This window comes from Coregonus lavaretus (assembly GCF_964263955.1).
Source record: "Coregonus lavaretus genome assembly, chromosome: 30".
In the NCBI taxonomy this organism is placed as follows: domain Eukaryota; kingdom Metazoa; phylum Chordata; class Actinopteri; order Salmoniformes; family Salmonidae; genus Coregonus; species Coregonus lavaretus.
The window spans coordinates 17,234,664-17,260,533 of NC_140017.1; the positions used below are offsets into that span (position 1 = coordinate 17,234,664).

Genomic DNA, 25,870 nt, shown 5'->3' on the forward strand with positions numbered 1-25,870 from the left:
AATGACACTCGGTTGTTCGTCTGAACCGTTTCTTCAAAACATTTGATTCAATGCTACTAATTCTGTTTAATCCATTGTGATTTGATAGATTGTGGTCAGGTTGGATGATTAATCTGTCTCATTCGGGTTGCTGAGTTGGACAGTCTGATTGATCTGTTTGATTCGACTGCTCAACTCGTGCGTTCAATCGTCGGGGTCACTCGGTTGCTCATCTGATGCGTCTGTTCGATTCGGTCGATTCATTTGATTCATTTTGCTGATCGCTCTGTCTGGGTCATTTCGACACATTTCCACACGCTATAAACGTGTAGCGAAAGTGTATCGTTTATAGGCTGCTTAGGTAGACAGAAATCCTGTGTAATACCGCTCCTTTTTCTGTGTTGAGGAAGTGTAACAGAAAAAATAGGGCAGAATTGACAGGTCGCTTAGGAAAGCGTAGTAGAAGTCCAGGTGTGTAGAGAAAGTGTAACACCTGGGCTAAATAAATATAAATCCTGTGGATACCGCTTTGGAGAGCTAAAATTCCAGAGGTCTGAACGGGCAGGTAGGGCATCATCCTGTGTTGTGGTGATGCCAAAATTAGGTAGGGTCGATCAGGTAAAAAAAGTTAGGTCATCCGGCGTAGGTGACACCATAAATTGGAGTAACACCGGTCATCCTGAGTAGGTGAACAGGTTAAATAGTCACAAGGGCTTAAACATTTTGATAAAGTGTTAAATAGAGTAGGTCTGCTCATCTTGTGTGAGTGAGTGGTTTTGCTTTGGCGGCTGTGAGTCATTCAACTGTCTGATTCATTTGGGCACAAGTGGCTGCTCATCTATATGAATGAGAATAATAAGAAATCCTGCAGATAACAGCTCATTTTCTGTGTTGAGGAGAGAAGCTGTGTTTGAGGTCGTTTGAAATCTCTGTGTTTGGTGGAGAAAGGTTGGCGCACCTTTTCTGGACCGTTACTTAAGTGTAACCTGGTAAGAAGGACGCACCCGGTCTCACACCAAGAGTGAAAGAGTGAAAGAGTGAGAGTGCAAGTGAGTGTGAAAATCTCTGTGTTTGGTGGAGAAAGGTTGGCGCACCTTTTCTGGACCGTTACTTAAGTGTGACCTGGTAAGAAGGACGCACCCGGTCTCACACCAATAATGAACGAGTGAAAGAGTGAGAGTGCAAGTGAGTGTGAAAATCTCTGTGTTTGGTGGAGAAAGGTTGGCGCACCTTTTCTGGACCGTTACTTAAGTGTAACCTGGTAAGAAGGACGCACCCGGTCTCACACCAAGAGTGAAAGAGTGAAAGAGTGAGAGTGCAAGAGAGTGTGAAAATCTCTGTACTAGGAAGGGAAAGATTTATGAGGTGTCCACACAAAAGATAAGTGGACATCAGGATAAATCATTTTATTATTACATAAAGAATATAGCTGAGTGATTTAAAGCTAAGAAAAAAACACTAGTAAGGGAAGGATTTATGAGTTGTCCACACAAAAGAAAAGTGGACATCAGGATAAATCATTTTATTATTACATAAAGAATATAGCTGAGTGATTTAAAGCTAAGATAAAAACACGAGGAAGGGAAAGATTTATGAGGTGTCCACACAAAAGAAAAGTGGACATCAGGAAATATTATTATGATATAAGGAGACTGTCAAATGCCCATTAATAATAAATAAGTTCTAACCAAACAATAATCAAAGAAGCACAAATAGTCTAATATAAGAATTAATAAATAGGAGGAATACTAAAATAGATTAAAAAGGAAGTTAAAAAATATAGGCCATAAATATGAATAAAACGGCGGTAGAAATACTGAGTGCCAGGTATCCCTTAGGCAAGGAAGAAATTGCGAAAACATCTGAAAAATGGGAGAAACGCACCAGGAAAATGGGCACCAAATGGCCAGAAGGAGGAACATTTGATGTCTCGGTGTGTGAGGAAATGGAAACACTGATAAAGAACCATAAAGCAAAAGACACAGGAAAGAAGAGAAGCGTCAAAAAAGAAAGAGAAAAAGAAATACTCAACATGTTCAAAATGGAAGGAGAAGGATTGCTAAAGAACATGCGAGAAGCCAGAAACATGTTGAGAAAAGATGATGAGAAAACAAACAAAAAGAAAGCAGATTGGTCTGTGGGACCCCCACCATATGTTGGTGGACAATATCCCCAGGTGTCCGGAGTAGTATCAATAAAAGGAGAAATAGAAATGGAAGAAGAAAGACCTTTGTTTACATCCTCCCAAAGGATGGAAAAAGACTCAAAGGAAACAGAAGGAATCAAGCGAAGGGTAGAAATCAAGCCAAATAGATTGGACTGCTATGGAGAGCTGAGGGAAGCATTGGGAAGAATGAAAATGACGAAGAGAGATGATGGAGAACTCTCAGATGAAGAAATGGCAGAAATTGAAGCAACAAACGAACAAATAGAGAGAGAAATGGACAGGATGAGGCGAATGTTGAGAGAAAAGGAAGAAAAAAAGAGGGAGCAAAGTGAGGTAAGACAGCATACAGGCAGAGAGCTAGAGGGGGAAGAAGGAGCATCAGCTGAGATATGGGGAGATTGCAATCAAGGCGTAAGGGAAGAAAGATTGCGCAATAGGAGAACATTGAGAAGACCTGAAAAATATAAGGGACAATATCCAATTCTGATAAAAGGTACCCAGGCTCACTATGCTCCGTGGGGATCACAGGACCTGGAAGGATTGGTTGCCCGTCTGCCAGATTTGCATGATGGGGCGGGAAAATGGATTAGGATTTTTGAGGAACAGACCATGGGGAAACTGCTGGCTGTGGGGGATCTGAAGGCACTGTTGGCAAGGGTGGTTGGAAAGGCAAAGATGGAGGATATACTGGGGAACAGTGACCTGAGTAGAGAAGTGAGTGACCCACAAGGAGATGGGATGGATTTTGATTCACACCGCCCCGAAGTCTGGCAAGCACTAAGACTGGAATACCCGGCGAGAATTGACCCCAAGTCACTGAAAGGGGGGACACTGGGAGAAACTGAGAATCCAGCTGCCTATCTACATGAACAGATGAAACGATGGAGACTGGAAACGGAACGAGATCCAGAAGGGGACCCACTGATGACAACTCTATTCCGAAACTCCATAATAGAGGCAATGCCCCAATCAGTAAGAAGCAGGCTGGAGGATGTGGTGGGACTAACCTCAAAGACACACAAAGAATTATGTGACCATGTGATACATGCAGTAGAAAAACTAAGAAAGGATGAACAGAGACTTATGGAGCAGGGGAGAGACATTCAGAGGAAACTGACTCAACTCCAATTGGAAGAACTGACAAACAGAGGGAAGAAGAAAATCCAGGCCCCAGTAACAGCACCTGCGAATGAAACAGGAATGATGGCTGCAGTTACTCCAGGAGGGCCATATCTGCCTCCCGCGCCACAGGCCCAAGTACAACCCACAGTACCAGTAGTGAATGTGTATGCACAACAACCCCGACAATGGAATAATAACAATAAACAACAAAAATTTCAGCAAAATAATCCAAAAGGAGGAAATCAGGGCCCACAAGGGCAACCTGGAATTTGCTGGGGATGCCAGCAGCAAGGGCATATCAGACGAAACTGCCCCACAAACCCCTGGCAACAACAGGGGAACAAAAAAAATAATAATTGGAAGCAACCTGGTGGCTGGCAACAAAATCAGCAACAAATCCAAGGTCCTGTGAATCCATGGGCTGGGCCTAATCAGGGGTACTAGGGGTGCCCAGAGAATCCTACCGGGGAGGGTCAGTTTACAGTACTAACTACACAAGCTGATCAAGAACCTATGCTGCAGGTTCAAATAGAGAACAGAGGCACACCAATGATGGTTGATACTGGAGCCACTTACACTTGTGTCAGTCCAAATTATGCCTCTCACCTCCCCATGTCTGGCAAATATGCAAAAACTATAGGATTCTCGGGACAAACGCAGTTAATTCCAATGACAGCTCCAGTTCGCCTGACAGCGGATGACAAATCCGCAACCCTCCCTATACTTGTATCAGAACACACCCCTGTCAATCTATTGGGAAGAGATGCCCTATGCAAATTCGATGTTCCTCTGAAGGAGTAATTATAGAGAGGGCAGGGTTAAACTTACAAATGGTAATGAAACAGGATACAGCAAATGTCTATTGGTTAGGGGATATTGAGACAGAAGTAGATAGAGTAGTAAAGAAATGGGGTAGGTTTATTCAGGCTCAGATACCAGAAGCGGAAAGAGGAAAGTCAGAATTTCACTGCACCATGCAATATGATCCCTATCGTGATGATCTTTTAGAGCAACTGTGGTTGTTAAATACAAATGGGAAATCAGTACCTATAATGTCTCAGTACATAATTATAGGAAAACAAGGAGCAGCAATGGAGGTGACGGACATGGACGGCTCAGACTTTGTAGCAAAATGGTATAATGTTTCTGAAGCTGCCCCACACATTACCTTGCTGGTGAACAAGGGAATGGAGGCTAAGGATTTGGGCACCATGATGATGCGAGCAAAAACAATTCAATGGAACAAAACAGAAAATCCACTGATTTATCACTCGAAAGATAAAGCCTTAATCAAGATACACCATACTACAATAATGACTGGGGACCCCAGGGCAGTGGAAGTTACATCCCAACAGCTAACACAGCTAGGGGAAGTAACAGAATTTGAGGACAAGCTAAAACAGGAAATAGAGAAAAACATACCTCAGGAGGTATGGTCACAACATGATACAGATGTTGGATTGGTAAAATCGGCAAGTCCTGTGTTTGTCAAAACAAAGCCAGATGTTAAGCCCCCTTGGAGGGCTCAATACCATATGAAACCTGAAGCAGAAGAGGGCATCAGTGGCACAATTGAAGGACTGATAAAAGCAGGAGTACTAATAGAAACACAAAGTTGTTGTAATACACCTTTGTTGCCGGTCCTTAAAGCAGATGGGAAAACGTGGAGGCTGGTACATGATTTAATGGCCATAAATGAAATAGTACAAGATTGGCCTGCTGATGTTCCAAACCCTCATACGCTACTCACCAATGTTCCCCCAGAAGCAAAGTACTTCACAGTGATTGACCTATGTGGAGCATTTTTTTGTGTGCCCCTGGCAGAAGAATGCAGACACTTGTTTGCATTTACCTACAAAGGTAAACAACTTACATATACTCGAACTCCACAGGGATTTAAGCATTCTCCTCATGTGTTCAATCGGGTGTTAAGAGTAGATCTAGAAGATCTAATACTTGAAGGAACATTGATCCAGTATGTGGATGACCTGTTGATCTGCGCTCCCTCCTTAGAACAATGCCATGCTGATTCTATGAAGGTTTTAAAGCGACTGGCAGAAGGAGGACACAAGGTGTCAAAAAAGAAACTTCAGTATTGCCAATCCCAAGTTGAATATCTAGGAAGAACAATTGCACATGGAACAAAGGCAATAGCACCAGGACAATTGGAAGGAATCCGCAAGGCACCACTACCTCAAACAGTTGCTCAGATGATGACGTTCTTAGGGATGACTGGATTCAGCTCAGACTGGATAGAGGAGTATGCAGTTAAAACTGCTCCTCTGCGAGAAATCATGAAAGAAGCAGGACAACTAGACCTTAGAGCAAGCCTGGAATGGAACAGTGACGCATTGACTGCGTTCGAAACAATAAAGAAGGAAATACAGTCAGCTCCGGCTCTAGCAGCCCCAGATTACACAAAACCATTCTTGTTGTATGTGGCAAATAGATGTGATAGGTATGCAACAGCGGTACTTATGCAAGAGACATGCAGTGGAAGACGAAAACAACCTATTGCGTATTATAGTTCTAAACTAGATTCTGTTGCCCAGGGATATCCACCCTGTTATCAAGGTCTAGCTGCATTACAATATGCATATGACAAAGCGTCCACAATTACTATGGGATACCCGGTAATAATATATACACACCATAAAATAGTGGAACTAATAGAACAAGGGAAGTTTGTCCTTACCAATGCTAGAACTTTGGAATACATGACTCTATTGACCTATCCGGATGTTTCCATTAAACGATGCAGTACAGTAAACCCAGCTGAAAGAATCCCCTTAGAGTTTGAGGGGCAAGCACATGACTGTGTAGCAGATTCATTGACATTTACTCGACTAAGGCCAGACTTAGAGTCAACCCCGTTGTCCAGCCTAGGGGAAGAGTGCATAGAAGAGTATTTTGTTGATGGATCCTGTTATAAAGATCATGTGGGAAATCATGCAGGCTATTGTCAGTAATGCTGTAGGTGGGTGTAGTGGTGGAATCAAGCGCAGGACACCGAAGTATAGTCCAAAAGACTTTAGTGCAATTTCCAACAAGGAAAAATCGAACAAACTTGCCCGAAGGCGAAACTACGCACGAAGGCGACAAAACAAAAGGCGCACTACACATGTGCGTAAAACGCTCCAACACAGTGGAGTAAAGCTCAACCGAGCGAATAAGTAATTATACAAGCACAACACACGACATAAATAAATCAATCACACACAACACTAGACAAACACAACGAGAAACTTATAGGACACTAATTACACTAAACGAGAACAGGTGTCACAACAAACAGACAAAAGCAAACGAACATAGAAACATGCAACGGTGGCAGCTAGTATTCCGGAGACAACGAACGCCGAAGCCTGCCCGAACAAGGAAGAGAGGCAGCCTCGGCCGAAACCGTGACAGTACCCCCCCTTGACGCGCGGCTCCAGACGTGCGCCGACTCCGGCCTCGGGGACGACCAGGAGGACGCGGAGCAGGGTGCGTCGGGTGCCCACGATGGAATTCCGTCAGGAGAGACGGGTCCAAAATGTCTCTCCTCGGCACCCAGCACCGTTCCTCCGGACCGTACCCCTCCCACTCCACTAGATATTGGAGACCCCCCATCCGACGTCTCGAATCCAAGATGGACCTCACGGAGTACGCCGGTGCCCCCTCGATGTCCAATGGGGGCGGAGGAGTCTCCCTGATCTCACTTTCTTGGAGTGGGCCAGCTACCACCGGCCTGAGAAGAGACACATGGAACGAGGGGTTAATACTTTTATATTCAACAGGTAGTTGTAATTTGTAACACACCTCGTTCAACCTTCTCAGGACTTTAAATGGCCCTACAAACCGCCGACCCAGTTTCCGACAGGGCAGGCGGAGGGGCAGGTTTCTGGTAGAGAGCCAGACTCGATCACCAGGTGCGTACACCGGTCCCTCACTGCGGTGGAGATCGGCGCTCGCCTTATGACGACGGAGGGCCCGCTGCAGGTGGACGTGTGCAGCGTTCCATATCTCCTCCGAGCGCCGCGCCCACTCATCCACCGCAGGAGCCTCGATCTGGCTCTGCTGCCAAGGTGCCAGAACCGGCTGGTAACCTAACACACATTGGAAAGGGGTTAGGTTAGTGGAGGAATGGCGTAGGGAATTCTGGGCCATCTCGGCCCAGGGAACGTACCTTGCCCACTCCTCCGGCCGGTCCTGGCAGTATGTTCTAAGAAACCTACCCACATCCTGGTTCACGCGTTCCACCTGCCCATTACTCTCTGGGTGGTAACCCGAGGTGAGGCTCACCGAGACCCCCAACCGCTCCATAAAGGCTCTCCAGACCCTGGAGGTAAATTGGGGACCTCGATCAGACACAATATCCTCGGGTACCCCGTAGTGCCGGAACACATGGGTGAATAGTGCCTCGGCAGTTTGCAGGGCAGTAGGAAGGCCCGGCATGGGGAGCAAACGACAGGCCTTAGAAAACCGGTTCACAACGACCAGTATAGTGGTATTCCCCTGTGAAGGAGGAAGGTCAGTAAGGAAATCCACCGAGAGGTGAGACCATGGTCGTTGTGGAACGGGCAGGGGTAGTAACTTACCCCTAGGCAGATGTCTAGGCGCCTTACACTGGGCGCACACCGAGCAGGAGGAAACATAAACCCTCACATCCCTTGCCAACGTGGGCCACCAGTACTTGGCACTAAGACAGTGCACTGTCCGGCCGATACCAGGGTGTCCAGAGGAGGGTGACGTGTGAGCCCAATAGATCAATCGATCCCGAACCTCGAGCGGAACGTACTTCCGACCCTCCGGGCATTGCGGTGGGCTAGGGTCGGTGCGTAACGCCCGCTCGAGCTCAGCATCGACCTCCCACACTACCGGTGCCACCAGACACGACTCCGGCAGTATGGGAGTGGGCTCCACGGACCTCTCCTCCGTGTCATACCGCCGAGACAGTGCATCTGCCTTACCGTTCTGTGACCCAGGGATGTACGTGATCTTAAATGTAAACCGGGTCAAAAACATATTCCATCTTGCCTGGCGAGGGTTCAGCCTCCTCGCTGCCCGGATGTACTCCAGGTTACGGTGGTCCGTCAAAATGAGGAAAGGGTGTTGAGCCCCCTCAAGCCAGTGCCTCCACACCTTTAGGGCCTGTACCACGGCTAACAGCTCCCTGTCCCCTACGTCATAGTTTCGCTCCGCCGGACTGAGCTTCTTGGAATAAAAAGCACAGGGGCGGAGTTTAGGTGGCGCGCCTGACCGTTGTGAAAGCACGGCTCCTATACCGGCCTCTGACGCGTCCACCTCTACCTGAAATGGCAAAGAGGGATCCGGATGCGCCAGCACCGGGGCCGAGGTAAACAGGTCCTTCAGCCTCCCAAACGCCCTGTCCGCCTCAGCAGACCACTGCAGACGCACCGGACCCCCCTTCAAAAGAGACGTGATGGGAGCTGCCACCTGTCCAAAACCCCGGATAAACCTCCGGTAGTAATTCGCAAACCCCAAAAACTGCTGCACCTCCTTCACAGTGGTTGGTGTTTGCCAATTACGCACGGCTGACACCCGGTCTACCTCCATCTTCACCCCTGACGCAGACAACTGATACCCCAAAAAGGAGACCGACTCCTGGAAAAACAGACACTTCTCTGCCTTAACATACAGGTCGTGCTCCACCAGCCTCCGCAACACTCTGCGCACCAGGGCCACATGCTCGACTCGGGTAGGCGAGTACACGAGAATGTCATCTATGTACACAACCACCCCCTGCCCCTGCATGTCCCTGAAGATCTCATCCACGAATGATTGGAAAACTGACGGAGCGTTCATCAACCCGTATGGCATGACAAGATACTCGTAATGGCCCGAGGTGGTACTAAAGGCTGTCTTCCATTCATCGCCCTCCCTGATGCGCACCAAGTTGTACGCGCTCCTGAGATCTAATTTAGTGAAGAAACGCGCCCCATGCAATGACTCAGTCATGGTCGCAATCAGCGGGAGTGGATAACTGTACTTCACCGTGATCTGATTGAGACCACGGTAATCGATGCACGGGCGTAAACCACCATCCTTTTTCTTCACAAAAAAGAAACTCGAGGACGCAGGGGAAGTGGAAGGCCGTATGTATCCTTGTCTCAGAGATTCGTCTATGTAAGTCTCCATAGCTTTCTTCTCCTCCTGAGACAGAGGATACACATGGCTCCGTGGGAGCGCAGCTCCTGCCTGGAGGTCTATCGCACAATCTCCCTGCCTATGGGGCGGCAACTGCGTCGCCCTCGACTTACTAAACGCAATAGCCAAATCCCCATACTCAGGGGGAACGTGCAATGCGGGCACCTGGTTTGGACTCTCCACCGAGGTAGCCCCTACGGAAACGCCCAAACATCGACCCACACACTGGGCAGACCACTCCATCAGAGCCCTCTCCTGCCACGAAATAGATGGGTTATGGGTACTCAACCAGGGCATGCCCAGCACCACCGGATACGCAGGCGAGTCGATCAGAAATAGCTGAATCATCTCCTGATGACCCCCCTGCGCACACATCCTAAGTGGCGCAGTGACCTCCCTGATCAAGCCCGCACCCAACGGACGGCTATCTAGGGCATGAACGGGGAAAGGGACATCAACAGGGAGAAGGGGAATCCCTAAGGCTAAACAAAACTTCTTATCAACAAAATTCCCAGCCGCGCCTGAATCTACCAGCGCCTTATGCTGGGAATGAGGTGCTACCTGTGGAAAACGCACAGGTATAGAGAAATGTGCAACAGAGAGCTCTGGGTGAGTGGGGCGCCTACTCACCTGGAAGGACTCCCCAGTGCGGGACCTGTCGTCCTCTCCCCTAGGAGGCCATCCCCAGCACCTAGCCGCGGTGTGTCCTCCCCGACCACAGTTGGTGCAGGAGATGGACCCCCTCGTAAGCCGACCCCTCCTCTCTCTAGCGCCAGCGCCCCCGAGCTCCATGGGGCACGGCTCGGAGGCGCTGGAGGGTGAAATGGACGGACCCCCTCGGAACGTCCGCGGGTAGCTAGCAGGTTATCCAGCCTGATGGACATGTCGACCAACTGGTCGAACGAGAGGCTGGTGTCCCTACAGGCCAGCTCCCGACGGACGTCCTCGCGTAGACTACATCTGTAGTGATCGATGAGAGCCCGCTCATTCCACCCTGCATCCGCCGCTAGAGTACGGAATTCTAGGGCGAACTCCTGGGCACTCCTCCTCCCCTGCCGGAGGAAGACCAGAAGCTCCCCCGCCGCTTTCCCCTCCGGGGGATGGTCAAACACCGCCTTGAAGCGGCGGGAGAACTCGTCGTAGGTGATGGTGTCCGCGTCGATCCTCCTCCACTCTGCGTTGGCCCATTCCAACGCCTTCCCGGAAAGGCAGGAGATCAGGGCGGACACGCTCTCATGTCCCGAGGGCGCCGGGTGCACGGTGGCCAGGTACAGCTCCACCTGGAGAAGGAATCCCTGACACCCGGCCGCGGTCCCATCGTAGGCCCTCGGGAGCGAGAGTCGAACTCCTCTGGGTTCCGGAGCGGGAATGGGCTGACTTGCCGATGGTGCTGGCAGAGAGGATGGCGGTGGAGGAGTCCCCCAGCCTCGGATGGTGGTGATCACCTCCTGCAGTGCGGACCCCATCTGCAGGATCTGGTCACTCTGTTCACGGACCTTGTCCTCCAGCGTCGCCTGGGCTGCTGCGGCTCCTGCTGATTCCATTCTTGATGGTGTGTGATTCTGTCAGTAATGCTGTAGGTGGGTGTAGTGGTGGAATCAAGCGCAGGACACCGAAGTATAGTCCAAAAGACTTTAGTGCAATTTCCAACAAGGAAAAATCGAACAAACTTGCCCGAAGGCAAACTACGCACGAAGGCGACAAAACAAAAGGCGCACTACACATGTGCGTAAAACGCTCCAACACAGTGGAGTAAAGCTCAACCGAGCGAATAAGTAATTATACAAGCACAACACACAACAGAAATAAATCAATCACACACAACACTAGACAAACACAACGAGAAACTTATAGGACACTAATTACACTAAACGAGAACAGGTGTCACAACAAACAGACAAAAGCAAACGAACATAGAAACATGCAACGGTGGCAGCTAGTATTCCGGAGACAACGAACGCCGAAGCCTGCCCGAACAAGGAAGAGAGGCAGCCTCGGCCGAAACCGTGACAGCTATGCAGTAGTGCAAAAACAAGGAGAAAGTTTCAAAGAGGTGATAGCAGAGTACTGTCCACAGCCATACTCAGCCCAGTTGGCTGAACTAAAAGCACTCACTGCAGCTTGCATCCTAGGAAAACGAAAAACTGTTAATATCTATACTGATTCAGCATATGCACATATAATAAGGATGCAGGAAAGAGCAGGACCTTATGAACAGACTATGTGGCACAAAAGAGGGGCCACCAAAGATGTGAAGGGATTATGGAGGTCTCATGAAGGAACCATAGTAGCACCCATTGTGTTGCTCAGCTTACTGATAACTGATGCGCATGGTTTTGACCATTGCGCAAGGGGGGAAATAGTAAGGAAAATTAAAAAACAAGGATACTGGTCTCCATACCTACAGGCAACAATAGATGAGGCATTAGCAAGATGTGAGGTGTGTGCACAAAACAATGTAAGGAAAGGAATAACAACGCCTATAGGGCACATACCGGTTCCTGAAGGACCATTTCGACATTTAGTCATGGACTATGTAGATATGATAAAAAAGGTGAATGGCAAAAGGTACATGCTAGTGATCATAGATAGATTCAGTAGATGGGTAGAAGCGGTACCCTCAGTAGATCTAGGATCAGGAACAGTAATCAAATTTCTAACTAGAGAAGTAATACCCAGTTTTCGGAATACCAACAGAAATCAGGTCAGACAATGGATCAGCGTTTATTCAGAAAACAGTGAAGCAAGTATTACAGCAGCTAAGGATTAAGCAAAGATTAGGGGGTGTGTATCGGCCGCAATCTCAGGGGATGGTTGAGAGAATTAATGTCACCCTCAAGGCTAAACTGAATAAAATCTGTGCTAGTGCAAAGCTCAATTGGGTGGATGCACTACCACTAGCATTGATGAGTTATCGCATGCAAACTAACAGAAATACGCATCTAACCCCGCATGAAATGCTTACGGGTCGACCCATGCCAGTGCCAGGTCTAAGAGGGCCCTACAAAGGACCCTCATTGGAACAATTAGAGATGGAACTTAAAGTATATGTAAGACAACTAACTGCTATACATAAAGTGATCTATCTCCAGGAAAAAGGGCGAGAACCGGAACCTGGACCAGAGGAGCCAGGGCCGGTGATTCCAGGAGATCAAGTCTACATCCGAGTGTTTCGTAGGAAGTGGAACGAGCCCAGGAGAGAAGGACCATATACGGTGATCCGAGCGACGCCCACAGCAGTACAGGTGGAAGGAAGCACGACGTGGTACCATCTAAACCACTGCACCAGGGTCCCGAAGAGAACCGGTCTGCCATCGGCGAGCCATGGGGAAGAGGAGGATGTCGAGGCACCAGATGGAGTCCAAGAAGAAGAAGCATGCACGAGTCCAAGTGCCAACGTCGAAGGACAACAGGCAATCCCACCTGAAAATCCAAGAGTCGGGAGGTGGGGCCTGATGATGTGGGGAATACTGCTGATAGGATGCCTGCCATGGCAGATCCCCCAAACACAAGCAGACACCCAGGGAGTGGAGGGACAACAGGAGAAGGAGGAAGAAGCGATCTTTCTACCATTGAAGGAAGAGACTCCTCTGCTGTTGAGGAAAGAGACTTTTCCACAATTGACTTCTCTGCCCTCACATGATCTCCGACAATTTAAGAACTGTGGAATTGCTCTAACGGTAATAGCAGTTAACCTAGGAGAGATGGTGGTGGGTCTGCCTACAACTATACAATATTCTAGAGATAGTCTTACTGAGCCAGGAAGAATTGCTGTTGTAAACAAAGAACAAGTATCGTATACAGGATGGCCTAGATTGGGGAAATGTCAGATTGAAGGATATGTAATGTTTAGAATAAAATGTCTAAAAAATCATTGTGTAGAAGTTGAGCCAAAAGTAAATAGACATGGAAAAATAATGGATATAAAACAAGCTAAACATCTCATGATTCCATCAGTGCTTAAGAAATTGGCCCCTAAAGTTAGATTGAAGAATAGAATAAAAAAGCATGTACCATTGGGGATAGCTCGAACTTGTATTTCTATTCCAGCGCAAGTACTGACAGTTGAAGAAACTCAAAGATCCTTTTCAATACGTAGGATAAAACCTCTGCCAGAAAAATCACTTTGTGGGTGGGCTAAACATCAAACAAGCGGAGAAGCAATCTGGGATGAATATGGCTGCCAAATAGAAGTTAACAAAGGAGACACTAGTTGGGAAATTACCTTTAAGGAATTGACTCAAGAAAATAATGCAAAGTACATATTGGAAATAGATAGTGTTAAAGGGTTAGAAGGAAATAGTATAACAACAATGGACATTGATCCTATTTCCAAACACCAATCTAGACAGGAAGAAGAACCTGAAATAGTTAATGTAACTATGACCACTACCCAAGGACCACTAATTACTATAGCAGTTGAACCAACAAAGACAGGATTAGAAAAAATAGGAACAAATGGTTTTTTTCAAAATGTATGGGATTCTTTAACAAACTGGGGAAGCCAGGAAAATAGACAATCTACCTCAGCCCCAACAGTAAAACCGAAAGTAATAATAGCATCACCAAAAATAGAAAGGCTATGGGAGGGAGCCATGCAAAATGATTGGTACAAATGGGCACAATATTCAGCTAAAATAATTAATAGAAAAACAAATTGTTTAGTATGTGCTCCTTCTCCATTAAAGGAATTGATAGTAATACCAAGTCCACACAGTTAAAAGGACTGTGCTAACTTCCAACGAAGCTACTGTCATCTTAAAAGAGGAGAAAGGCCCTACTGTCCTGCAGAATGTTTATCATTTTTGGGAAATCCCTATCATTACAGATTCTATAATCAAACAGGATGGGGAGAGTGGTGTAAAAAATTAGATATCAGAATAGAGCCCAGAAAAATGGAAGCACCGGAAAAATACCGTATAGACTATAATCTAAATTATGAATGCTACAATAAAACGGATGGGGAGCACGATTTGGGAAAATTTAAGGGAAAGTGTGAGACCACATGGCACCTAAATAATGATACGTCCTGGAATGCAGATACCCCCCACAGAGCAGTTTATCAGGCAGCAGGATCAAGTACTGGGGTAATAGCTACAAATGGAGGGCCGGGTGACCCTGGGGAATGTGAGAAGCAAACACTGGCAATGCCATTGATTTCTCCTTATGAGGATCAATCGGTGGCAGTGGCAGATTTCTTTTGGGTATGTGGAGGACAAAGGATTAGAGCTACTTTGCTTAAAGGATGGAAGGGAGTATGTGCTAGAGTACAAATGCTTCAGGAGGTGGTTATATCGGAGTGGGAGGTAGACCAAACAACAATTAGGGATGCACAGAATAATAATAAAAGGGTAAAAAGATCATATGAACATGACCCCAGTGTATATTTGGATGCAATAGGTCAACCCAGAGGAATTCCAAATGAATATAAGGCAAGAGATGAAATTAAAGCAGGATTTGAATCAATATTTGTCTGGATTACAACCAACAAAAACTTAGAATGGATCAATTATATTTATTATAATCAACAAAGGTTTATTAATTACACAGACTCTGCATTATCAGCTTTAGGAGAGCAAGTACAGGCTACCAGTAGAATGGCATGGCAGAATAGGCAGGCTCTAAACTGGCTATTAGCGGAAAAAGGTGGAGTTTGTGTTATGTTTGGAGATGAATGTTGTACTTTTATCCCCAATAATACTGCACCGGATGGTTCTTTCACTGAAGCAATGACTAAACTCAAGGGACTACGAAAAGAGGTTAAGGATAATGCTGGGTATGATGCTCATGTTTGGGACTGGATGGAATTAACTTTGGGAAAATGGGGTGCAATGTTTACAAAAATGGCAATAATGATAGGAATATCACTTGTAGTAATGGGAGTAGTGTTTTGTTGTATACTACCTCTGTTAAAATCACTTTTGATTCAAACCACAGTAAAACAAATGACTGTACAGACAATTGTTACTAGTTCAGCCAAAGAAATACACCCAGTTCAGGGAGCTCCAGGACAGTATGTTAATAAATATGGGAAATCTTGTATTGTTAAAGGAGGACCAATGGACTGTCCATTTGGGAATCCTGAATGTTGTTCCTGGGGGTGGATGGGCCTGCCATGGTTACAAAGCCCAACAGGAAAAATGGGGAGGTTAATTTAGAGGAAAACCTTGCAGACTTGTATCCAATACCTGACTGGGCTATGGGTCCTAATCAGGATGGGTCAAGTAATGAGGAAGATATATTGGTTTAAATATATGCGTGTGAAGTGAAACCACATATGGCAAGGCTAAGAATAAGTAAATGCACATGCTTACATTCATTTTAAAATTAATCTTTGTATTATTTGGGACATTATTGGAATGTCCCATAGGGGGGATTATATAGGATTATTTTATGTATCATTATGGCACATGTAGGGAGATGCCAAAGGTAAAATATAATAAACATGTTTGATATTTTATAATTCAGATACATGCTTAAATAAGGAATATAGACATGTAGTATATGCTGTTTTTTAAATGAATGCATGTGTTCTTTCACAGAGGCTCTCAAACAGTGTGCATTACATTAGTTTTTTAAGAAGGGGCCTAAGCCACGCAGCCAATAGAATGATAGAATGAGAGGCTTCATATAGAAAAAAAAGCATTCATGACATTTTGGAGTGGACATTGTGTGACAGCTGGACGTTGAAAAAGAAGGGTGGGGCAGAACTAAAATAAGTTAGGAATGTATGCATGTTTTTTTCATTTGTGTGTATATAAGAGATCTCTAAGCCAGAGAGAGACAGTTGTTCCATGGAGCAAACTCGGCTTTTGTTATGCAATAAAGTCTAATTCTTGAATTCACAAGCTCCGGTGTCTTGAGAGATATTTTTGAGTTGATTATCTATTAGTCAAATATTTCTACCACAACACATATACAACACCCATAAAGAAACAGTAATAAAACAAAGACCAATCAAACAAACCAGGGATGGTAAGAGAAGGGAATGTTTGGGAACGGGGTCCAAGTAATGAAAATAAACAAAAGGTCCCTCCTCTTCTACACACCTAATCCTTCCTAACATACTCTAAGCCTTAACCAGCTCTCCTACCTGTTACCACAAATACAGGGGTGACACCCCCCCCCCCCCCCCCCCCCCCGGTTACCCTAGTGTATAAAACAGTGGATTATCTACGTGTGAATGTACACCCATGGACAGAACTACCTTTCCCTTCTCCAGGACCCAGGTAGGGTGGAACACAAACAAAGATAAATCAAAACAACCAATAACCAAATCCTCAGCCAAACAACCAAACAAAAAGTGCCCCCTCTCTCTCACACGACAAACAGTTTATATGCTCTAGTCAATCAGTCACTCAACCACAGCTGCCAGGACTCCGGACCGAAGCCACGCCCACCATCGTCAGCCGCAACTCGGCACACCTGAAATAACCAGAACACACCAACAGAACAACCACTCTGAACCACACACACACTACAAAGGAAGATTGGGAGAAAGAAAAACATGTCACACGTAACACCTGCAAGGAAACACATGCCGTCATCATTGCTTTGCATAAAAAGGGCTTCACAGGCAAGGATATTGCTGCTAGTAAGATTGCACCTAAATCAATCATTTATCAGATTATCAAGAACTTCAAGGACAGAGGTTCAATTGCTGTGAAGAAGGCGTAAGGGCGCACAAGAAAGTCCAGCAAGCGCCAGGACCGTCTCCTAAAGTTGATTCAGCTGCGGGATTGGGGCACCACCAGTGCAGAGCTTGCTCAGGAATGGCAGCAGGCGGGTGTGAGTGCATCTGCACGCACAGTGAGGCAAAGACTTGTGGAGGATGGCCTGGTGTCAAGAAGGGCAGCAAAGAAGCCACTTCTCTTCAGGAAAAACATCAGGGACAGACTGATATTCTGAAAAAGGTACAGGGATTGGACTGCTGAGGACTGGGGTAAAGTCATTTTCTCTGATGAATCCCCTTTCCGATTGTTTGGGGCATCCAGAAAACACCTTGTCCGGAGAAGACAAGGTGAGCTCTACCATCAGTCCTGTGTCTTGCCAACAGTAAAGCATCCTGAGACCATTAATGTGTGGGGTTGCTTCTCGGGCAAGGGAGTGGGCTCATTCACAATTTTGCCTAAGAACAGAGCCATGAATAAAAAATGGTACCAACACATCCTCCGAGAGCAACTTCTCCCAACCATCCAAGAACAGTTTGGTGACAAACAATGCCTTTTCCAGCATGATGGAGCACCTTGTCATAAGGCAAAAGTGATAACTAAGTGGCTCGGGGAACAAAACATCGACATTTTGGGTCCATGGCCAGGAAACTCCCCAGACCTTAATCCCGTTGAGAATTTGTGGTCGATCCTCAAGAGGCGGGTGGACAAACAAAACCCCACAAATTCTGACAAACTCCAAGCATTGATTATGCGAGAATGGGCTGCCATCAGTCAGGATGTGGCCCAGAAGTTAATTGACAGCATGCCAAGGCGGATTGCAGAGGTCTTGAAAAAGAAGGGTCAACACTGCAAATATTGACTCTTTGCATAAACTTAATGTAATTGTCAATAAAAGCCTTTGACACATATGGAATGCTTGTAATTATACTTCAGTATACCATAGTAACATCTGACAAAAATATCTCATAACACTGAAGCAGCGAACTTTGTGAAGACCAATACTTGTGTCATTCTCAAAACTTTTGACCACGACTGTACACTACATGACCAACAGTATGTGGACACCTGCTCGTTGAACCTCTCATTCCAAAATCATTGGCATTAATATGGATGTGGTCCCCCCTTTGCTGCTATAACAGCCTCCACTCTTCTGGGAAGGCTTTCCACTAGATGTTGGAACAATGCTGCGGGAACTTGCTTCCATTAAGCCACAAGAGCATTAGTGAGGTCGGGCACTGATGTTGGGCGATTAGGCCTCATTCCAATTCATCCCAAAGGTGTTCAATGGGTTTGAGGTCAGGGTTCTGTGCAGGCCAGTCAAGTTCTTCCACACCGATCTCGACAAACCATTTCTGTATGGACCTCGCTTTGTGCACAGGGGCATTGTCATGCTGAAACAGGAAAGGGCCTTCCCCAATCTGTTGCCACAAAGTTGGAAGCACAGAATCGTCTAGAATGTCATTGTATGCTGTAGCATTAAGATTTCACTTCACTGGAACTAAGGGGCCTAGCCCTAACCATGGAAAACAGCCCCAGACCATTATTCCTACTCTACCAAACTTTACAGTTTGCACTATGCATTTGGGCAGGTAGTGTTCTCCTGCCATCCGCCAAACCCAGATTTGTCTGACGGACTGCCAGATGGTGAAGTGTGATTCATTACTCCAGAGAACGCATTTCCACTGCTCCAGAGTCCAATGACGGCGAGCTTTACGCCACTCCGGCCGACGCTTGGCATTGCACATGGTGATCGTAGGCTTGTGTGCGGCTGCTTGGCCATGGAAACCCATTTCATGAAGCTCCCGACGAACAGCTCTTGTGCTGACGTTGCTTCCAGATGCAGTCTGGAACTCGGTAGTGAGTTTTGCAACCGAGGACAGACTATTTTTACGCACTACGCACTTCAGAAGAACTGACTTGTTGGAACGGTGGCATCCTATGACGGTGCCACGTTGAAAGTCACTGAGCTCTTCAGTAAACCTATTCTACTGTCAATGTTTGTCTATGGAGATTGCATGGCTGTGTGCTCGATTTTATACACCCCTACCACTAATTTGAAGGGGTGTCCACGTACTTTTGTATAGTGTACATTACCAGCAAAAATATTGTAATCAGATTACAGATGCTTTTGAAAGAAATGTATGATTACTTCTTGGATTACTTTTAAATTCAGAAAGGATATTTGCGAAGAAGAAAAAAAGACTGACACCTTTCTGTTTTCTCAATGACATTCAATTCAGCATTGAAAACGGCGCAAGTTTAAGTTTGTTGCACCTGAGTGAGTCTGATCACAAGTCAGGAAAGCCAGAAAAAATATCCATATTTCAACCTACAGTGCAGTCGGAAAGTATTCAGACCCCTTGACTTTTTCCACATTGTTACATAAGTATTCAGATCCTTACTCAGTACTTTGTTGAAGCACCTATGGCAGCGATTACAGCCTCAAATCTTCTTGGGTATGACGCTACAAGCTTGGCACCTGTATTTGGGGAGTTTGTCCCATTCTTCTCTGGAGATCCTCTCAAGCTCTGTCAGATTGGAAGGGGAGCATTGCTGCACAGCTATTTTCAGGTCTCTCCAGAGATGTTCGATAGGGTTCAAATCCGGGCTCTGGCTGGGCCACTCAAGGACATTCAGAGACTTGTCCTGAAGCCACTCCTGCGTTGTCTTGGCTGTGTGCTTAGAGTCGTTGTCCTGTTGGAAGGTGAACCTTCACCCCAGTCTGAGGTCCTGAGCACTCTGGAGCAGGTTTTCATCAAGGATCTCTTTGAACTTTGCTCTGTTCATCTTTCCCTCGATCCTGACTAGTCTCCCAGTCCCTGCCACTGAAAAACATCCCCACAGCATGATGCTGCCACCACCATGCTTCACCGTGGGGATGGTGCCAGATTTCCTCCAGACGTGATGCTTGACATTCAGGCCACATAGTTCAATCTTGGTTTCATCAGACCAGAGAATCTTGTTTCTCATGGTCTGTGAGTCCTTTAGGTGCCTTTTTGGCAAACTCCAAGCGGGCTGTCATGTGCCTTTTACTGAGGAGTGGCTTCTGTCTGGCCATAAAGGCCTGATTGGTGGAGTGCTGCAGAGATGGTTGTCATTCTGGAAGGTTCTCCCATCTCCACAGAGGAACTCTGGAGCTCTGTCAGAGTGGCCATCGGGTTCCTGGTTACCTCCCTGACCAAGGCCCTTCTCCCCCGATTGCTCAGTTTGGCCGGGCGGCCAGCCCCGAGAAGAGTCTTGGTTGTTACAAACTTCTTCCATTTAAGAATGATGGAGGGAACTGTGTTCTTGGGGACCTTCAATGCTGCAGACATTTTTTGGTACTGTTCCCCATATCTGTGCCTCGACACAATCCTGTCTCGGAGCTCTACGGACAATTCCTTCGACCTCATGGCTTGGTTTTTGCTCTGACATGCACTGTCAACTGTGGGACCTTATATAGACAGGTGTGTGCCTTTCCAAATCATGTCCAATCAATTGAATTGACCACAGGTGGATTCCTATCAAGTTGTAGAAACATCTCAAGGATGATCAATGGAAACAGGATGCACCTGAGCTAAATTTCAAGTCTTTTAGCAAAGGGTCTGAATGCTTATGGAAATAAGGTATCTGTTTTATATTTTGAATACATTTGAAAAAAAATCTAAAAACCTGTTTTCGCTTTGTCATTATGGGGTATTGTGTGTAGATTGATGAGGAAAATAATTAATTTAATCCATTTTAGAATAAGGCTGTAACGTAACAAAATGTGGAAAAAGCCTTGCCACCGTGATATATAGGCCTAAGGCCGAGACAATAAGAAGTCAGTGGCAAAATAAATTCAACCACATCTTTGTTTCATCACAAAACCAGAGAGCATCCTCTGTACGGTGAAGTCCACAAAGCATATTGCATGTAACAAACAGTTACATGACCTACAAGCAAGTTAATGTTTCCGACATTTTCGGACTACTAAACAATTATTGATTTAGAACCATGGAGAGTTACCGCAAGTCGCAAAGAAAACAGGAGCTGCGTCCACTATTCCAGTACCATTTCGACTTCAACATTTCAACATCATCAAATCACCTATGCTTAGTCTAATACAGTGACAAATCAAATATCCATGGTTCTGATTTCTCTCTCTCTGTGTGTGTGTGTGTGTGTGTGTGTGTGTGTGTGTGTGTGTGTGTGTGTGTGTGTGCGCGTGCACGTGCGCTCCTCGTCCCTCAGGGGGTCTCCTGCACTGGACTCAGACCTCCTCAGAGACCTCAGCCTCCCTGGCAGTGGAGATCAGCTCCTACGTTCTGCTGGCTTCCCTCAGTGCCTCCCCTCTGTCTACCACTGACCTGGGCTATGCCTCCCGCATCGTCAGGTGGCTGGTGAGGCAGCAGAACGCCTACGGAGGCTTCTCCTCCACACAGGTATACTTCCAAAACACCTCTGGTCCGAAATGGCACCCTGTGCTGTGCACTAGTAATGAGGCATTATTACCTTGACTTTTACCAGATCACAGGCATGTGTGTGCTTCTTGTCATGTCAAGCCTGATGAGTCTAACTTCCACTGAAATGGAGCCTAGAAATCATAATGGATGGAAATGGGAAATAGTCACTCTAGTAACTGATCAATGTAAAAATCGACCCTTTTTGTAAATGGGGTATTTTCTTTAATTTTACTGTATTCTGTTGGTGTGGGTGTTTAGGACACAGTGGTGGCCCTCCAGGCCCTAGCTCTCTATTCCACCAGGGTGTTCAGTAGAGAGGGCACCAGCACAGTGACAGTACAGTCTCCCAGTGGGGGACAGCACCTCTTTGATGTGAACCAAAACAACAAGCTGCTCTACCAGGAGAGGGCGATGCAGGACACAGAATGGAAGTACAGTGTGGAAGTGAAGGGCAGTGCTTGCACTTGTGCCTCAGTGCTGCTCAGTGAAAACACTCCTCACAATCCCATGGTGTAAAATACAGTTTTATATATTACTGTGAAGAAACATTTTAGAAGCTTTGTCTGGCTTCTAGTTTATGAAATGTAAAACAAACAAAAATAAAGCATATAAAATGTATATTTTTAGACAACATTGTTTCCCTGCCTTCTTCTTCCCTCTTTCCCAGGTGGCGCTCCACTACAACATCCCTACTCCTACTGACAGCACAACGCTCAGCATCAAGGTGAAGCCAGAGGTCGACTGCAACAGCAACTCTGAGACCCAGAGTCACACTGAAACTCCAGTCTCAGTAAGAATGAATGCACATTTGCATTCACAGAAGCATTCTTTGAATTAGTTTATCATTGACACTCCAAAGTCTTATTTTGGAGCATGTGTTACAGAATGGATTTGACTCAAATCACTTGGTTTCATTATACCTATGTATAGGTTATTTAACTTCTAATTTGTAGTTTGGCTTGGATCAGTAATAAAACATATATCGTCTTTCTATGGCTAAAATAATCAAAGTATCCATTCATTTGATTATTACAAGCACTTGTCAAAATCAAACTTTGATATCAGGCATCTCTTTGCTTTCACAGATATCATGGAAAGGAGCTGACCACCAATATGATTATAGTGGATTTGAAAATTCTGTCTGGGTTTCCCCCAGACCCAGACTCTTTGTGGAGGGTGAGTTTTTGTGATAACATACGTTTATAGTGTTACCTGTGACCTTTTTCCATGTAGTTCTTGCCTCTTTCATCTGTGAACCTTTCTGAAACAGAATGTTTTTGTCCATGCAATATGAATAATCAGTGAATGGCACTTCTAGTGGATCGTGTTTTCCTAAAGATGACCATGTGTTAATGTACTTGACATGGGTGAGACCAAACCATCCATCAGATTGAAACAGTGTACATAGTACTCGCAATGGAATTAATTTAAAATAATATATATATTTTGATGTACTTGAGGTGACATATCTCTACTCTGAAATTATTTGTGTAGAATGTGCTTGAGTCAGCAAAACTGAAATTACACTTCTGCTTGGAGGGTTTAAATAAGTGTAATCAAAATGTTTGTTTTTTCTCCCAACAGTGTCGTGGAAATACTTATAATAATAATAATAATAATAATAATATGCCTTCTCAAAGATATCTCTCAGACACTGGATCTTGTGAGTTCAGAATATACTTTATTACAAAGTAACAAGCCGAGCTGGTCCGCGGAGCAACTGCCAGTCCCAGACTTGAAGTGCTCTTTTTATACAGCTTCATCTTTTCATATCATATCGGAACCCCCTCTTTATCCAAACAGCCACTCTCCCTTGACCTTGAGCCACTATGGTTTCTTTGTCTAGCCTCTTACCTGTCTATGCCCATGTCTGCTTGGTTTCCCGTCCTCTTGCCTGACTCTATTGGTGGCGTGATAAAGACAGTTCCTTTAAAAATAATATACATACAGTGAGGGAAAAAAGTATTTGATCCCCTGCTGATTTTGTACGTTTGCCCACTGACAAAGACATGATCAGTCTATAATTTTAATGGTAGGTTTATTTGAACAGTGAGAGACAGAATAACAACAAAAAAATCCAGAAAAACGCATGTCAAAAATCTTATAAATTGATTTGCATTTTAATGAGGGAAATAAGTATTTGACCCCCTCTCAATCAGAAAGATTTCTGGCTCCCAGGTGTCTTTTATACAGGTAACGAGCTGAGATTAGGAGCACACTCTTAAAGGGAGTGCTCCTAATCTCAGTTTGTTACCTGTTTAAAAGACACCTGTCCACAGAAGCAATCAATCAATCAGATTCCAAACTCTCGACCATGGCCAAGACCAAAGAGCTCTCCAAGGATGTCAGGGACAAGAATGTAGACCTACACAAGGCTGGAATGGGCTACAAGACCATCGCCAAGCAGCTTGGTGAGAAGGTGACAACAGTTGGTGCGATTATTTGCAAATGGAAGAAACACAAAAGAACTGTCAATCTCCCTCAGCCTGGGGCTCCATGCAAGATCTCACCTCGTAGTGTTGCAATGATCATGAGAACGGTGAGGAATCAGCCCAGAAGTACACAGGAGGATCTTGTCAATGATCTCAAGGCAGCTGGGACCATAGTCACCAAGAAAACAATTGGTAACACACTACGCCGTGAAGGACGGAAATCCTGCACCGCCCGCAAGGTCCCCCTGCTCAAGAAAGCACATATACAGGCCCGTCTGAAGTTTGCCAATTAACATCTGAATGATTCAGAGGAGAACTGGGTGAAAGTGTTGTGGTCAGATGAGACCAAAATCGAGCTCTTTGCCATCAACTCAACTCGCCGTGTTTGGAGGAGGAGGAATGCTGCCTATGACCCCAAGAACTCCATCCCCACCGTCAAACATGGAGGTGGAAACATTATGCTTTGGGGGTGTTTTTCTGCTAAGGGGACAGGACAACTTCACCGCATCAAAGGGACGATGGACGGGGCCATGTATCGTCAAATCTTGGGTGAGAACCTCCTTCCCTCAGCCAGGGCATTGAAAATGGGTCGTGGATGGGTATTCCAGCATGACAATGACCCAAAACACACACGGCCAAGGCAACAAAGGAGTGGCTCAAGAAGAAGCACATTAAGGTCCTGGAGTGGCCTAGCCAGTCTCCAGACCTTAATCCCATAGAAAATATGTGGAGGAAGCTGAAGGTTCGAGTTGCCAAACGTCAGCCTCGAAACCTTAATGACATGGAGAAGATATGCAAAGAGGAGTGGGACAAAATTCCTCCTGAGATGTGTGCAAACCTGGTGGCCAACTACAAGAAACGTCTGACCTCTGTGATTGCCAACAAGGGTTTTGCTACTAAGTACTAAGTCATGTTTTGCAGAGGGGTCAAATACTTATTTCCCTCATTAAAATGCAAATCAATTTATAACATTTTTGACATGCATTTTTCTGGATTTTTTTGTTGTTATTCTGTCTCTCACTGTTCAAATAAACCAACCATTAAAATTATAGACTGGTCATGTCTTTGTCAGTGGGCAAACGTACAAAATCAGCAGGGGATCAAATACTTTTTTCCCTCACTGTACACACCTGATGATAATTATATAGTACACTGATTACTGCAGTCACAATGTGGTTGTCCAGTCATGCATCTGGATTACAAAATATGTTTCATAATATGTTTCATACATCATATGTTTCAAAATATGTTTAATACATCATAGACAGGTGTAGTCACTAATCCTCTTTTAAACCCATAATGATTCTGCTTATTGTTAAATTATTTTATAATATATGTAATGGAAAAATTCCTATAATAGTTACCATCACTATTCCAACCTTTCAACCACACCCAGGACATCATACAGGAGCTCCCAGTACAGAATCTAAAGCCTGCGGTGGTCAAGATCTACGACTACTACCAGCCAGGTAAGTTTATATCTAACCTTCCCCAAGATGTATTTTTCCCTCTTCTTTTTAGTAACATTTAGTTAACTTGTGTTCATTTACTGAGACTTGCCTGTCTTATGGTTTTATTCAGGTGACCAGTCAGGGACAACATATGTCTTCCCTTGCAAGTAGGGGTTACTAGCTGGTGAGCTATTTTAAATATGGAATTGTTGGTCATTTTTTATAGCTGACCCATATACTATATACATTTATAAACTGGGTGGTTCGAGCCCTGAATGCTGATTGGCTGAAAGCTGTGATATATCAGACCGTATACCATGGGTATGACAAAACATTTATTTGTACTGCTCTAATTACGTTGGTAATCTGTTTATAATAGCAATAAGGCACCTCAGGGGTTTGTGATATATGGCCAATATAGGGCTATGTCTTATTTATTTTTTATTTTATTTTAACTAGGCAAGTCAGTTAA

The 25,870-nt window shown here is 45.3% G+C and overlaps 1 pseudogene across 1 annotated transcript in view; it reads left to right on the forward strand.

The window, feature by feature from the left end:
• LOC311105767 (alpha-2-macroglobulin-like) overlaps nt 1-25,582 on the forward strand; it is a 46,370-nt pseudogene extending 20,788 nt beyond the window's left edge. Inside the window, exons 15-21 of the transcript in view lie at nt 21,292-21,494; nt 21,774-21,989; nt 22,183-22,305; nt 22,601-22,695; nt 22,818-22,882; nt 25,308-25,416; nt 25,529-25,582. The product of the transcript in view is annotated as an alpha-2-macroglobulin-like (transcript). The remainder of the gene's footprint in view (nt 1-21,291; nt 21,495-21,773; nt 21,990-22,182; nt 22,306-22,600; nt 22,696-22,817; nt 22,883-25,307; nt 25,417-25,528) is intronic.
• Nucleotides 25,583-25,870: the final 288 nt, after the last annotated feature.